Source organism: Hyla sarda, chromosome 3 (genome assembly GCF_029499605.1).
Source record: "Hyla sarda isolate aHylSar1 chromosome 3, aHylSar1.hap1, whole genome shotgun sequence".
Taxonomy (NCBI): Eukaryota; Metazoa; Chordata; class Amphibia; order Anura; family Hylidae; genus Hyla; species Hyla sarda.
Window position 1 is genome coordinate 123246528 of NC_079191.1, and position 14408 is coordinate 123260935.

Consider the following 14408-nt stretch of genomic DNA (forward strand, 5'->3'; position numbering starts at 1 on the left):
CTAGGGAGGCACTTGAACTGAGGTGATTGGTGGGGGTTCCATGAGTCAGACCCCCACCATAAAAATGTCTGCTTATTTTAAAATGCCTGGGCCTATTTCTGGTCCCAGTCCAGCCCTGCCTGTAAGTCACTTCTATCACTATGGAGCCAGGGAGCCAGGAGCTGCCCGAGTGGCTGGAGCGGGGCGCCGAGGGGTGTAATGCTAAGTCCAAGGGTGCAAGTGTAAGGGGGATACTCCCCGGGCCTGGACCACACACTTAGAGGGACAGGGGCCCCCCGGAGCCCACCTCAGGAGTCGTTCCATCCACCTGTGGGCTGCTGCACCCAGATCTGTGCTGGACGAGGCAGGTGGCGACATTACGCACACGGGGGAAATGGGGCACTCAGGTGGGGTCTAGGTACATGAGGGGGCACAGTGCTGGGGGGGCAGGCACATTCTTTGCACAGGGGCCCTCTGCTGTCTGTGTCCGCCCCTGCCTATATGTATTTATATCACCCTGCATCTACTCATACCCCCTTATATTTACTTATACCATCTCATATTTTATTGTACCACCGTATATCTACTCATACCACCGCATATATACTCATATTACCTATATCACCTTATATTTATTCATATCATTCTATATGCACTTATTTCACTTCATATCTACTCATATTATTTTATATTCACTTATACCACATTGTATTTATTCACCACCACATTTATACCACCTTATATCGATTTATATCACTCTATATCTATCCAAATAAGTAGATAACCAATACAGATAAAGCAAGTCCTTACATATTAAAGTAAGAAAGATCTGCTGGGAGCTATAATCACTGTCTATGTAGAGGACAGGAGCTTCTTCAGGGTCCTGTACAGTACACACAGTGTCCTAAAAAAAAGTAACATAGAGCCACCCTCGCCTGGTGTCCAAAGGAGTAGCTAACCCTGGTACAGGTAAAGAATTGTACAGAACATTTAATACATCCATGTACTGTAGGGAGGCGCTACCAGACAGCCAGTCAGTGCATGCACTTCAGTAATACAGGTGTTTTACCAGTGAATGCCCATTCTGATTGGTTAGTTCTTCAAGCCATTGACACGTTTCACAGATCTGGACTGTCCGTAGCATTGTATGTTGAGTCTAGTTTCAAGTTACAATGGTCCAGAAAAGACCATTGTATGCTGAAACTATTGTATGTTGACACCATTGTAAGTTGAGGGATCACTGTATTTATCTATACCACCTTATATTTATTCATACTGCCTTATATTTACATATACACCCTTATATTTGTTTATACTAGCGTATACCTGTTCATACTAGGTGATATATTCATACCACCTTATATTTGCTTATACCATCTTATATTTAGTTATACCATCCTATATGCATTTATATCTCTTTATATTCACCTATATTTATTTATACCATCTTACATTCACTTATATCACCTTATATTTAATTTTGTCACCTTATATTTACTCATATCACCTTATATCTATCCATATCACTCTATATCTATTCATACCACCTTATATGTACTCATACTACCTTGTTAAATATATCTATTTATACCACTATTATTATTATTATTATTATTATTATTATAAGTAACTTTTGTGGAGTTTTATAATGTGTATGATTTCCCATTGGGAATATATCATGTGCTTTTTAGATTATATATGGGTTATGGTGAAAGGAACTTTATATAGTTTTTGCTATATTTATGTCATGTGGTGCATTATTATGTGGATGGCTCGTTATTGAGAGTATAAATGGTGTCCATAATATTTATTATTTATCACTTTTATGAATGTTATTGTATTGCCTAATGGGTATAAATAATATTGTAATAAATAAGTGGGGGTGGTATGAGAATGCAGAGGAAGATGAAGGATGTCAGAGCTGAGAATGTTAGCACCTAAGATGCTTAAGTATGTAGTGCGCAGGCGCACTGGGGAACCAATGCACATGCGCTGATATTGATGTAAAGATTGAAAGCGCAGCGCATGATGCATGTGCTAAAGGATGGTTTTGGGATCATTGATTCTAGTGAGCGGGTGAGTGAAATGGGAGGTGCGCATGCGCCGACTGTTGGACTGGAACGGATGTGAACTGAGAGCACCCGAAGAATTAGCAGACGCTTCTGGCGTTCCTAGCGTGCTGGCATGAATGACTCCACGGCCCACCAGGTATTCCCTCCTGATACATATTAACCTGATTAAAATGTATATATAAAGCAGGAATGGTGAGATCATGCACAACACCTCGGGCAAAGGAATGTGTGGGGTTCAGGGGGCACCTGAAAGGTTATTCTCCATCTGCTGTCCATAGCCCTGCTTTCTCAGTGTTTGTACCTACTGATTACATACAGGTTGTATCCATATTTAGGACAGGTTGATTATTTATCTGAGGAAAGCTGTCCTCATGCTGTTTATGCTGTTATGCAATATTGTGGTTATCTGACTAGGGCTATAGGGACAAGTGTAATAGACAGACTTCCATCTAGCAGGTGCCCTGGGAGTCGCCTCCCTCTTTTTTAAGGGTGTAAAGCCTTCGGGCCTTTTTAGATGTTTTTAAGAGTTTTTTCTGCTATACCATTGTGTTGGAATTGTAACAAAATGGTCCTCATTTACTAAGTTTTCCGGGTTGTATTTTTTCTTTTTTTCCCACTGATAGCTAGGGCTTTTCAGACATATTTACTAATGTGTCGCATGTGAGTGCCGCACAATGTCGCATATGAGTCATAGTGTCGCAGCAGAATCCCTCTCGGATTCTGACAAGATTCCTGTCAGAATTCATTCCACTCAGAAGCGCTGGAGTGTGAGAAAAGAACTGCTTTCTGTTTGCTGGAGATTATGGCTGCAGCAAACAGAAAGCACATTCCCAAACCCCCTCCTGTCACATTCCCCCCTTGTCACATTCCCCTCTCCCCCCTCCGTCCTGTCACATCCCCCCCCCCCTCCTGTCACATTCCCTCCTTGTCACATTTCCCTCCCCCCCCCCCCCCCTCCTGTCACATTCCTCTCCCCCCCTCCTATCACATTCCCCTCCTGTCACATTCCTCCCCCCCTCCTGTCACATTCTTGTACTGTAGTAATACACTGGGTTTAATTCCCCGGCGGATTTCAAATCTTCCACGGGACCTGGGAAACACGTGACACCACTGCGGCCAGTGATTGGCTGAAAAGGGAAAGGTCCTACTGTACCAAGAAGAGAGCAAACTCCAGAACACACGGAGACGAATCTGCAGGGACCGGGACTAGGTGAGCAAAATTTTAATGTTTTATTTTTCTCCCTGCGAACTTTGCTTATTGTTTTTCAAGCAGGGTGCCTCCAGCTGTTTTGAAACTACTGCTCCCAGCATGCCCGGACAGCCTTTGCCGGTTCGGGCATGCTGAGAGGTGTAGTTTTGCAACAACTGGAGGCACCCTGGTTGGGAAATAGTTTGCACAAACTTGAACACGTTTTTTGCAACAGCTTGCAGCTGTCGGTCAAAAAACAACACAAAACCCGAGTAATGTGGTCGGGAAAATTGGTAAATATGTGTGAAAGTAAGGTTTTTGTCGGGGAACACCCCTTTTTAGGCTTTTCAGCAAGCCGAGTCGGGTGGTTCGGGAATTAGTGTCGCAACATGTCGCACATTGTCTGCGCCATGGCGCAGACAATGTGCGACAACATAAACCCGACAAATGCTGTCGGTTTGGCGATAGTAAATGAGGGCCAATATATTTTTCACAATACATAAATTGTGGGTGTGTGCTTTCTTGGCATATCATCTTTCCTTGTGTTACATGTGAATATTCAGATCTGTTTTTATTACTGGTAACACTAGTGAAATTTTTCATTAGAATACAAATTAACAACAAATTAGTTTGAGAAACATTCAGGTGGAAAATAGCAATAAACTAATTTAAAGAAGCACTGTTTCTTTTTTTTTTTTTTTGTTGCCTATATTATGCACACATTAATCATTAATAGTCCTGCAGCACCATTTGTTTTACTCCATTGCAGCTGCATTTATGCATTGTATTACTCTAATTTGGTCATGTGATCACAAGTCTGACTCTTCAAATTTATTAGTGCCTAATGATTACAACAGGATGTCAGACTTTGACTTCCTGCTGACTACAGGATGACATCATCACCTACCAGATCCTAGACCCCTCCCCTCCTACTAGCTCCCAGACCCCTCCACTCCTAGCTCTATCTGAAATCTCTATCAGATCAGGATATAGTAATGTAGTTTTACACCTCCCCTGATGCTGTGTTCACACATTGCATTTCATGTTTCTTTTTTCTTTTCTTTGTGACTTTCCCCAAAAACACAAAAATGTAAATTGAACCACAATGTGCAATATATGTTAAAACATGTAAATTTTACCACAATTATGGAAAATAAATCATTGCAAAAACAGCTAAATGCAGTAAAAAAATAAACTTGTGAACACAGCCTAAAGATGTAAAATCTTTATAAAACTGCTCAGTTGTGATTATTGGTAAAATTACTTTTTCATCATGTAGTAACCACAGCTGCCCACAGACTCCCGCAGCCAGGAGAACTACTACTCCCATCATAGAAACCCGTCTTTTCCATGATGGGAGTAGTAGTACCCCCAGCCACAGTAGTCTGTGTGCTGCTGTCAAATGTTTTTTTCACCAATATGAAAACTGTGTACAGTATTTATAATGCACAATTTTTTATATATTTTTTTTTTGTTTTATTTTGGGGGGGGGGGGGGGGGGGGGGGGACTGAGCCAAAACTGTATTGCAAAATCATGATGTGAATGTGGCCATTTTTTGTTCCTCAACACATCCAAATAATGTCTGTAAATGTGTGTTGCATCTTTCTAGTGTTTTTCACATTATAAATTGTGTGTTTAACAGAATAAGTATTGAAGTATATAATGTATGCAACACATGATTTATTATGGAAACATGCTACCATAAAATGCAGATAAAAAGAGAAACACATGTAACAACAACAACAAAAATTTCATTTTTAGAGGGTTTTTTGATGCCAAAAAAAGCTGCAAAAAAGATGTGTGTGATAAAGGCCTTGGTAGAGGAAGCGCTAACATGTACATAGTCATGCAGCTAAATGAACAGCTGAACAGATAAAGGTGGAAATATTATTATCTTGGATTCTGGGTTATACAAAAAACTTAATGAAGATATGTTATCAGATGCATCAACCTACTGTAAATTAAAAAGTGACCCCACAAGGATGTTCCAAGCGGAACTTAAGAAAATATTGGAAGAGGGTGTAGCCCTGGGGGCGATTAACAAAAAACTGGAAGAGTACCTGTTTGTAGATAGTCCAGTCACCCCAGTGTTCCACTCACTCCCCAAGGTCCACAATGGGGTATTTCCACCTCCCCTTCGACCCATTGTCGCTGGCATTGGGTCGCTGGGTGAACGCCTTGGGGAGTGGGTGGATCACTATCTCCAACCCCTGAATAAAATCACCCCCACGTTCATACAAGACACTAAACATGTCATCAATACCTTGGAAAATGTTATCTGGGATGAGCAGTTGTCATGGGCAACCTGTGATGTCATAGGTTTATATCCATGCATTCCCTGGTCTAAGGGCTTGGAAGCCCTGTCTGCCCATATGGAAAGGTTCAGCACATACTCCCCTGGTCTGCGGGAATTCATCACCATCGCCACAGAGTTTATGCTTAGACACAACTACTTTGTGTTCGATGGTGGTTACTACCTGCAGACCAGGGGAGCATCAATGGGGGCCAAATATTCCCCATCTTTTGCGAACATTTATATGTTCCATTGGGAACAGCTCTTTATCTTTAATGACAACAACCCATACCATGATAATATACATTGGATCAGTCGTTATATAGACGATTTACTGATAATCTGGAGGGGTATGGGAGTACAGTTTTCGGAGTTTGTCAGGTATATCGGGAACAATAATTTAAACTTGGGTTTTACCTCACATTTTGATCAAAATACAATTCATTGTTTGGACATCTCGTTGATTGGCAGGGGTGATGGTATAGAAATCCGTCCTTATAGAAAAGATACAGCCTCCAATTCTATTTTACTGGCCTCCTCCTGCCATCCACGACACGTCTTGGATAACATTCCCTTCGGGGAATTATGTAGAACAAAACGCAATTGTTCTTGCGAAAAACAATTTAAAATTGCAGCTGAAGAACTCCACACTAGATTTGAGCAGAGGGGGTATAGGGAAAAAATATTTAAAAAAAAGCACACAAAAGAATAGAGGGATTGGGGCGCGAGGAACTAGTATCCTATTCTAGAAGACATCAGAATAGAAAGGACTCATACAATGCTGGAGGGAAGATAGCCAAAAACAAGGACAAACAACCATTTTTTGTGACATCATATAGTACCCAATTTAGACAGATTAAGAAAATAGTAAATAGGTATATTCCAGTACTAGAAACAGATCCGATATTAAGAGATATATTATCGGATGGTATTTCTATTGTGTCCAAGAGAGGCCCCACTATTGGAACTAGAGTTTCACCTAGTCTATTCGTCAGTCAAAGGGAATATGTAAGGGACCGGGACTGGCTGAGGAACATAGGTAATCGCAAATGCGGTCATACCAGATGTGTCACCTGTGTACACATGGTAAATTTGAATACTATAATATCTTGCACAACGGGTAGGACACATAATATACATCAGTAAATTAACTGTAACACTAAATCCATCATATATGTAGCTACCTGTACAGTCTGCAATTTGCAGTATGTAGGCTGCTCGGGGAATTCATTAAAAATGAGGTTTAGGAAACACATGCTGTCACGTCATTTTAGAGAGTCTCATTTGGGGGACACTACCCACTTACGAGTATCAGGAGTAGAAAAAGTTACTTTAGGACCCAGAGGAGGCGATCTCAGAAAGAAATTATATAATAGAGAGGCACATTGGATGTTCCTTCTGGGAACGAGATACCGCAAGGGTTAAATAAAAGATTGGATTTAATGTTGACGTGTGCATAAATGTAATAAGAGAATATATCTGATGTATACAATTTTGTGTTTATTTTGCATGTGCAGTCCTTGGTCTAATACTCCTTGCTATATATCAACACTTCTGGAGTGTTGTTGCAATATAGGTGGGTGTTCACACAGGGAGACGCATGTCATGCGGTCAATAGTCACTATACTAATAGGATAGTTTATATCTCCATTTATACACATAGTCCAAATTATTTAGTCCGGTTGATACGGGCTCCAAATGGATATATAAAAATTATTTGTAATGGACTACTTAGGAGTAGAATTAAAAAAACACATTGTTAATTAAAATTAAACTTGAAATTGAAACTAAATCTAAAATCGCAATGCATGCGCCCATGTGTGAACTTTCTCCGAAATGCCAAATGGAATCATGATTCCCAGTTCCATGTTTTGTAACCAACAGTTTTAATTAAGATTCATGTGGTCATGTGACCAAACTCATGTGTATTTTAACTCGTATTATTGAATGTATGTCTATCTACGACCAAGCACCTGAGCGTGCAAAACGCGCCAGATTGTGTCCTGCCTTACAACGTGTGAATAAAGCCATTTACTAGTTTTATCTGCTACTTCCTGAGTGACGGACGTTTTCTTGTGTGACTTCTATTGAGCCGGGAGCGGTATCGGTGTCCGTAGCACGAGGACGTGCAGTAAACGCAGGAGTGGTGAGCAGCCTTACCTTGTCTGCATATATATATTTATATATATATATATATATATATATATATATATATATATATATATATATATATATATATATATATATATATATATGTGTGTGTATATGCAAAAAAAAACACAAGAAAATAAACTAACAACAAGCAATGATCACAAATGAACATAGTAATCTTTAGGGAAATGTGAGACAGTCGCTCTTGTGTGTTATAAAGAAAAAATATTAATCAGATAATTAAGACTTTACCTGCCCAGTGTTATTGCTTCCCACAGTCTTCATATAATTAAAATTCATGAAGTAAAAAAAAAAAGTCAGGATTAGGCCCCCACCTTGTGGTGAGTCAACTGAACTGCAGCAATGCAAACAGTGGTGTAGCTATTTTTCTTTACACAGCAACACCATGGGATGGGAAATTCTGTCACACATCATATTTCACAGTTTGTGTGGCTATTTTATGTATACAGATACTGTTAAGATGTAAAATGAAGATGCAGTAATCTGGCAATACTTCACCAAGTGACCACTCATTTTAATGCTGCTCACCCGCACTACATATTGGGTTTAGTACTGATGAACAGCCTGTCAGTTACTCTTTAAGAGCATGGTCACACAGGGTGCATCTGCACCGTAATTTACAATGCGGATGTGCTGATGGCAGTCACAAGATGGAAGCTCTGTAAGTAGACTCGTAGTGGTGGATTTTCCTGCTGTAGAAATTTACGAGCTACGCTACGTGCAGACACGTAGAGCTAGTCAAGAGCTCACTCTGCAGTGACTGTCATCAGCACATCCGTAGTGTGAAATACAATGTGGATGCGCCCTGTGGGACCCTACATTATAAGCACATAGCTTAACCCTGCAAAAAAAAATCAGTTTTCTTTTTTTTTCTGTTTGCTTTATTTACAGTACATTTTTCTAATAACATATGAATGACTATTAATGGTTCATGAATGCTTAAAGGGAATCTGTCAATGCTAGATCATGATCAGAGCTCAAGTGTCAAGGAGGCAGCATGACAAGCTTTTTGAATTCCTTTTTTGTCTTGTCCACAGTGCTCTCTGCTGACACCTGATGCCTGTATCAGGAATTTGTCCAGAGCAGGAGAAAATCCCCAAAGCAAACCTATGCTGCTCTGGACTATTTCTTCTGTAGCATACAGCTGCTAAAAAGTACAGGAAGGGTAAATATTTTTAATAGAAGTAATTTACAAATCTGTTTAACTTTCTGGCAACGGTTGATTTAAAAAAATAAATAAAATCCACCAGAGTTTCCCTATAAGGACATGTACGCCCTGAGTCCGTAAGAGGGTTTGAAGCAAACACAGGAGCTGCGCTTGCTTCAGAACAGCGAGTGTCGGCTACTATCAGTAGCCAGACACTCCCTGTTAATGACAGGCAGTGGCGATCCTGCTGCTGGTCACTAACCCTTTAGACGCCATGATTAATGCCAATCACAGCGTCTAAAGTGAAACAAAAAATCTCAGGTAGCTCAGTGGGGCTCACGGAACCCCCACAATGTGATCGCAGGGGTTCCATGAGTTAAAAGGAGGGTTCCCTAATCTGCCTCCTGCTGCTGAACGGTGATTCACTGATGTGGCATCATTAAGTCTGGGGAAACAGTGACACAATTTATTCTGGGGGCACAGTGGCATCATTAAGTCTGGGGGCACAGTGGCATCATTAAGTCTGTGTGGCACAGAGGTATAATTAAGTCTGGGGGCACAGTGGCATCATTAAGTCTGGGGAAACAGTGACACAATTAATTCTGGGGGCACAGTGGCATCATTAAGTCTGGGGGCACAGTGGCATCATTTAGTCTGGGGGCACAGTGGCATCATTAAGTATGGGGAAACAGTGACACAATTAATTCTGGGGGCACAGTGGCATCATTAAGTCTGGGGGCACAGTGGCATCATTTGGTCTGGGGGCAAAGTGGCATCATTAAGTCTGTGTGGCACAGTGGCATCATTAAGTCTGTGTGGCACAGTGGCATCATTAAGTCTGTGTGGCACAGTGGCATCATTAAGTCTGTGTGGCACAGTAGCACAATTAAGTCTGTGTGGCACAGAGGTATAATTAAGTCTGTGTGGCACAGTGGCATCATTAAGTCTGGGGGCACAGTGGCATCATTAAGTCTGTGTGGCACAGAGGTATAATTAAGTCTGTGTGGCACAGTGGCATCATTAAGTCTGGGGGCACAGTGGCATCATTAAGTCTGTGTGGCACAGAGGTATAATTAAGTCTGGGGGCACAGTGGCATCATTAAGTCTGGGGAAACAGTGACGCAATTAATTCTGAGGGCACAGTGGCATCATTAAGTCTGGGGGCACAGTGGCATCATTAAGTCTGGGGGCACAGTGGCATCATTAAGTCTGGGGGCACAGTGGCATCATTAAGTCTGGGGGCACAGTGGCATCATTAAGTCTGGGGGCACAGTGGCATCATTAAGTCTGGGGGCACAGTGGCATCATTAAGTCTAGCGGCACAGCGGTATCATTAATTCTGTGTGGCACAGTGGCACAATTAATTCTGGGGGCACAGTGGCATCGTTAAGTCTGGTGGCACAGTGGTGTCATTAATTCTGTGCAGCACAGTGACATAATTCATCCTGAGAGCACAGTGGCAAAATTAATTCTTGGGGCACATTAGTATAATTAAGTCTGGGGCACAGTGGCATAAATAAGTCTGGCAGCACAGTGGTATCATTAATTCTGGGCGGCACAGTAGCATAATTAAGTCTGGGGACACAGTGGCATCATTAAGTCTGGGGGCACAGTGGCATCATTAAGTCTGGGGGCACAGTTGCATCATTAAGTCTGGGGGCACAGTGGCATCAAATCTCGGGGAACTGTGGCATAATTAAGTCTGGTGCAAAGACGAAGAACAGACAGAGGCCGCACTCACCAGTCAGGTCTTTATTCCATTTCAGCAGGCATAATGGGTTTTTTTACAGGTGGGGGAGCAGGATGGGGAGCGGGGGACACCGGGACAAGTTGTTTTGTGTGATTTGGCGTACTTCCTCTGTCCGGAAACACAGTGGCGTAATTAAGTCTGGGGGCACAGTGGCATAATTAAGTCTGGGGGCACAGTGGCATAATTAAGTCTGGGGGCACAGTGGCATAATTAAGTCTGGGGGCACAGTGGCATAATTAAGTCTGGGGGCACAGTGGCATAATTAAGTCTTGGGACACAGTGGCATAATTAAGTCTTGGGGCACAGTGGCATAATTAAGTCTTGGGGCACAGTGGCATAATTAAGTCTTGGGGCACAGTGGCATAATTAAGTCTGGGGGCACAGTGGCATAATTAAGTCTGGGGGCACAGTGGCATAATTAAGTCTGGGGGCACAGTGGCATAATTAAGTCTGGGGGCACAGTGGCATAAATAAGTCTGGGGGCACAGTGGCATAAATAAGTCTGGGGGCACAGTGGCATAAATAAGTCTGGGGGCACAGTGGCATAATTAAGTCTGGGGGCACAGTGGCATCATTAAGTCTGGGGGCACAGTGGCATCATTAAGTCTGGGGGCACAGTGGCATCATTAAGTCTGGGGGCACAGTGGCATCATTAAGTCTGGGGCACAGTGGCATCATTAAGTCTGGGGGCACAGTGGCATCATTAAGTCTGGGGGCACAGTGGTATAATTAAGTTTGGGGCAGAGTGGCAACATTAATTCTGGGGCACAGTGGCATAATTAATTATTGGGCACAGTGGCATCATTCATTCTGGGGGCACAGTGGCATCATTAAGTCTGGAGGCATAATTCATTGTGGGGGCAGCATGTGGCAGTAATTTTGCAGGGGAATAGCATGTGGAAATAATATTGAAAGGGAATAGTGTACGGCAGCAATATACCAGGGCATAGTATGTGGCAGTAATATACCAGGGGCCCAGTGTGTGGCAGTATTATATTTAGGGGGTACAGTCTGTAGCAGATTTATTTTCAGGGGCACAATTGTTGGAAGTATTATGTTCAGAGGTACAGTGTGTGACAGCAATATACCCGGGGCACAGTGTGTGACAGTTTTATATTTAGGGGCACAGTGTGTGGCAGTATTATATTCAGGGCGTGCAGTGTGTTGCAGAATTATATTCAGGTTGCACAGTGTGTGGCAGTATTACAGTATATTAAGGGGATACAGTGTGTGGCAGTAATATACCAGGGGATCAGTGTGTGGCATTATTATATTCAGAAGGTACAGTGTGTGGCAGTTTTATATTCAGGGGCACAGTGTGTGGCATTATTATATTCAGAGGGTACAGTATGCGGCAGTATTATATTCAGGGGTACAGTGTGTGTTGGAGTAATATACCAGGGGCCCAGTGTGTGGGAGCAATATACCAGGGGCTCAGTGTGTGGCATTATTATATTCAGAGGGTACAGTGTGCGGCAGTATTATATTCAGGGGTACAGTGTGTGTCGGAGTAATGTACCAGGGGCCCAGTGTGTGGGAGCAATATACCAGGGGCTCAGTGTGTGGCATTATTATATTCAGAGGGTACAGTGTGCGGCAGTATTATATTCAGGGGTACAGTGTGTGTCGGAGTAATATACCAGGGGCCCAGTGTGTGGGAGCAATATACCAGGGGCTCAGCGTGTGGCATTATTATATACAGAGGGTACAGTGTGTGACAGTTTTATATTCAGGGGCACAGTGTGTGGCATTATTATATTCAGAGGGCACAGTGTACGGCAGTATTACATTCTGGGGTCCAGAGTGTGGCAGTATTATATTTAGGTGTGTGTCCAAGTAATATACCAGGGGCCCAGTGTGTGGGAGCAATATACCAGGGGCTCAGTGTGTGGCATTATTATATTCAGAGGGTACAGTGTGTGGCAGTTTTATATTCAGGGGCACAGTGTGTGGCATTATTATATTCAGAGGGCACAGTGGGGTACAGTGTGTGGCAGTATTATATTCAGGGGTACATGGTGCGGCAGTATTCAGGTCATACATCTTTTACACTTCAGTCACTCGTTTGCTATTTCCTTCATGGCACTGAGGCCGCTAGGTGTGAACCTGGCCTTAGCGTTCAGCTCGGATCTTTACTGTATGGCAGATATGAATAAGCGGACCCTCACTAAAAATAGCTAAGTACCCTTGTCCTACATAATAAAGATAATGTATCATTGTTATCATAAAGTGCACTGCATAAAAACCAAACCCTCCAAAAGTAGCAAAATTGCAGTTTTCTTCAATTTCCGCTGGCTAATTTACATTTTTTTCTTTCATGGTACATCGTATGGTAAAATGAAAGATGTCATTGCAAAAAACAAGCCAGCTCTCATATGGGTCTGTAGGTGAAAAAAAAAAGAGGGATTGTAAAAGGAGAGGAGGAAAAAGCAAAAATGAAAATTGGCCTGGTCCTTAAATGGACACTGTCATTAAATTATTTTTTCCATATGTTACAGCAGGTAAAAAACATAAGATTTGTATTTTACACCCTGTAAATAAAAAAAAAATTATGTCACTTTTATGGCCATATAAATATGGCCACTATGTGTCTCCCTTCTGGGCCAGACCGCATTCTGTCTGCTCAAAAGCACAGATGGTGCTGGACTAGTAGGCGACCAAACTCGCTCTGTCTGGCCATAGGAAGTGAATAGCACTCGCTCTCCCTGTTTCATCCCTGTCTCATACACAGGCAGAGAGCAAGTGCTTTTCGCTGACCAGACTGCACTTCCTGAGTTTGGACTCCTGCCAGTCCAGCAGGAGACCAAAGTCTGTGCTTTTGAGCAGAAGGAATGTGGTTTGGACCAGAAGGGAGACCTCTAGTGGCCAGATTTATAAAGCCATGAAAGTTATATAAAAACGTTATACATTTTTTACAGGGAGTAAATTACAAATCACAAACATTTTACCTACTGTATCATATGCAAAAACTAATAATTTTAATGACAGTGCCGATTTAAGATCAAAATGGGCTTCGTCCTTAAGGGGTTAAGAGGGCTTGGGAGTGAAGCCTCCTCTGTACCAAGGAGGCATTTATTATTGATTTAGATCCGAAGAGGATGTCTCTTGGCTGTCGTTTGACTTGCATATGTGGGTATCCCTGTGGTGTTCATTATTGTTGCCAGTGGCGTACCAAGGGGGGGGCGGCCCGCCCCGGGTGCCGCTCACAAGGGGGGTGCCAGGGGCGGACTGACCCGCCGCCGCCACCACTACTGAGGATCCGGGACACTCGTCCCAGATCCCCAGCAGACAGCGGTGCCTTCTCCTGTATGCGTGATACGCGCACATACAGGAGAAGGCGTCCCCTCTGTGTGAGCCGCATCTGCAGCTATACAGAGGAGACATGACCTCTGCCCCCACGCAGCACGCAGTACAGGCGCTGGTGATGTCACTCATCTGGCGCCTGTACTGTGGAGGAGAGAAGACGCAGGCCCCTGCTGAGGAGATCGCTGCGTGGGACATCAGGTGAGCATCCTTTTTTATTTTTTTATTTTCAACTCTGCCTATACCTATAGGGAGGGGGGGTTACTCTACATATACCTATGGGGAAGAGGGGGGGGTTACTCTACATATATCTATAGGGGAGGAAGGGGGGGTTACTCTACATATACCTATGGGGAGGGGGGGTTACTCTACATATACCTATGGGGAAGAGGGGGGGTGTAGCTGCATATACCTATGGGAAAGGGGGGTGCAACTGTATATACCTATGGGGAAGGGGAGGGGGGGTTACTCTACATATACCTATGGGGGAGAGGGGGGGTGT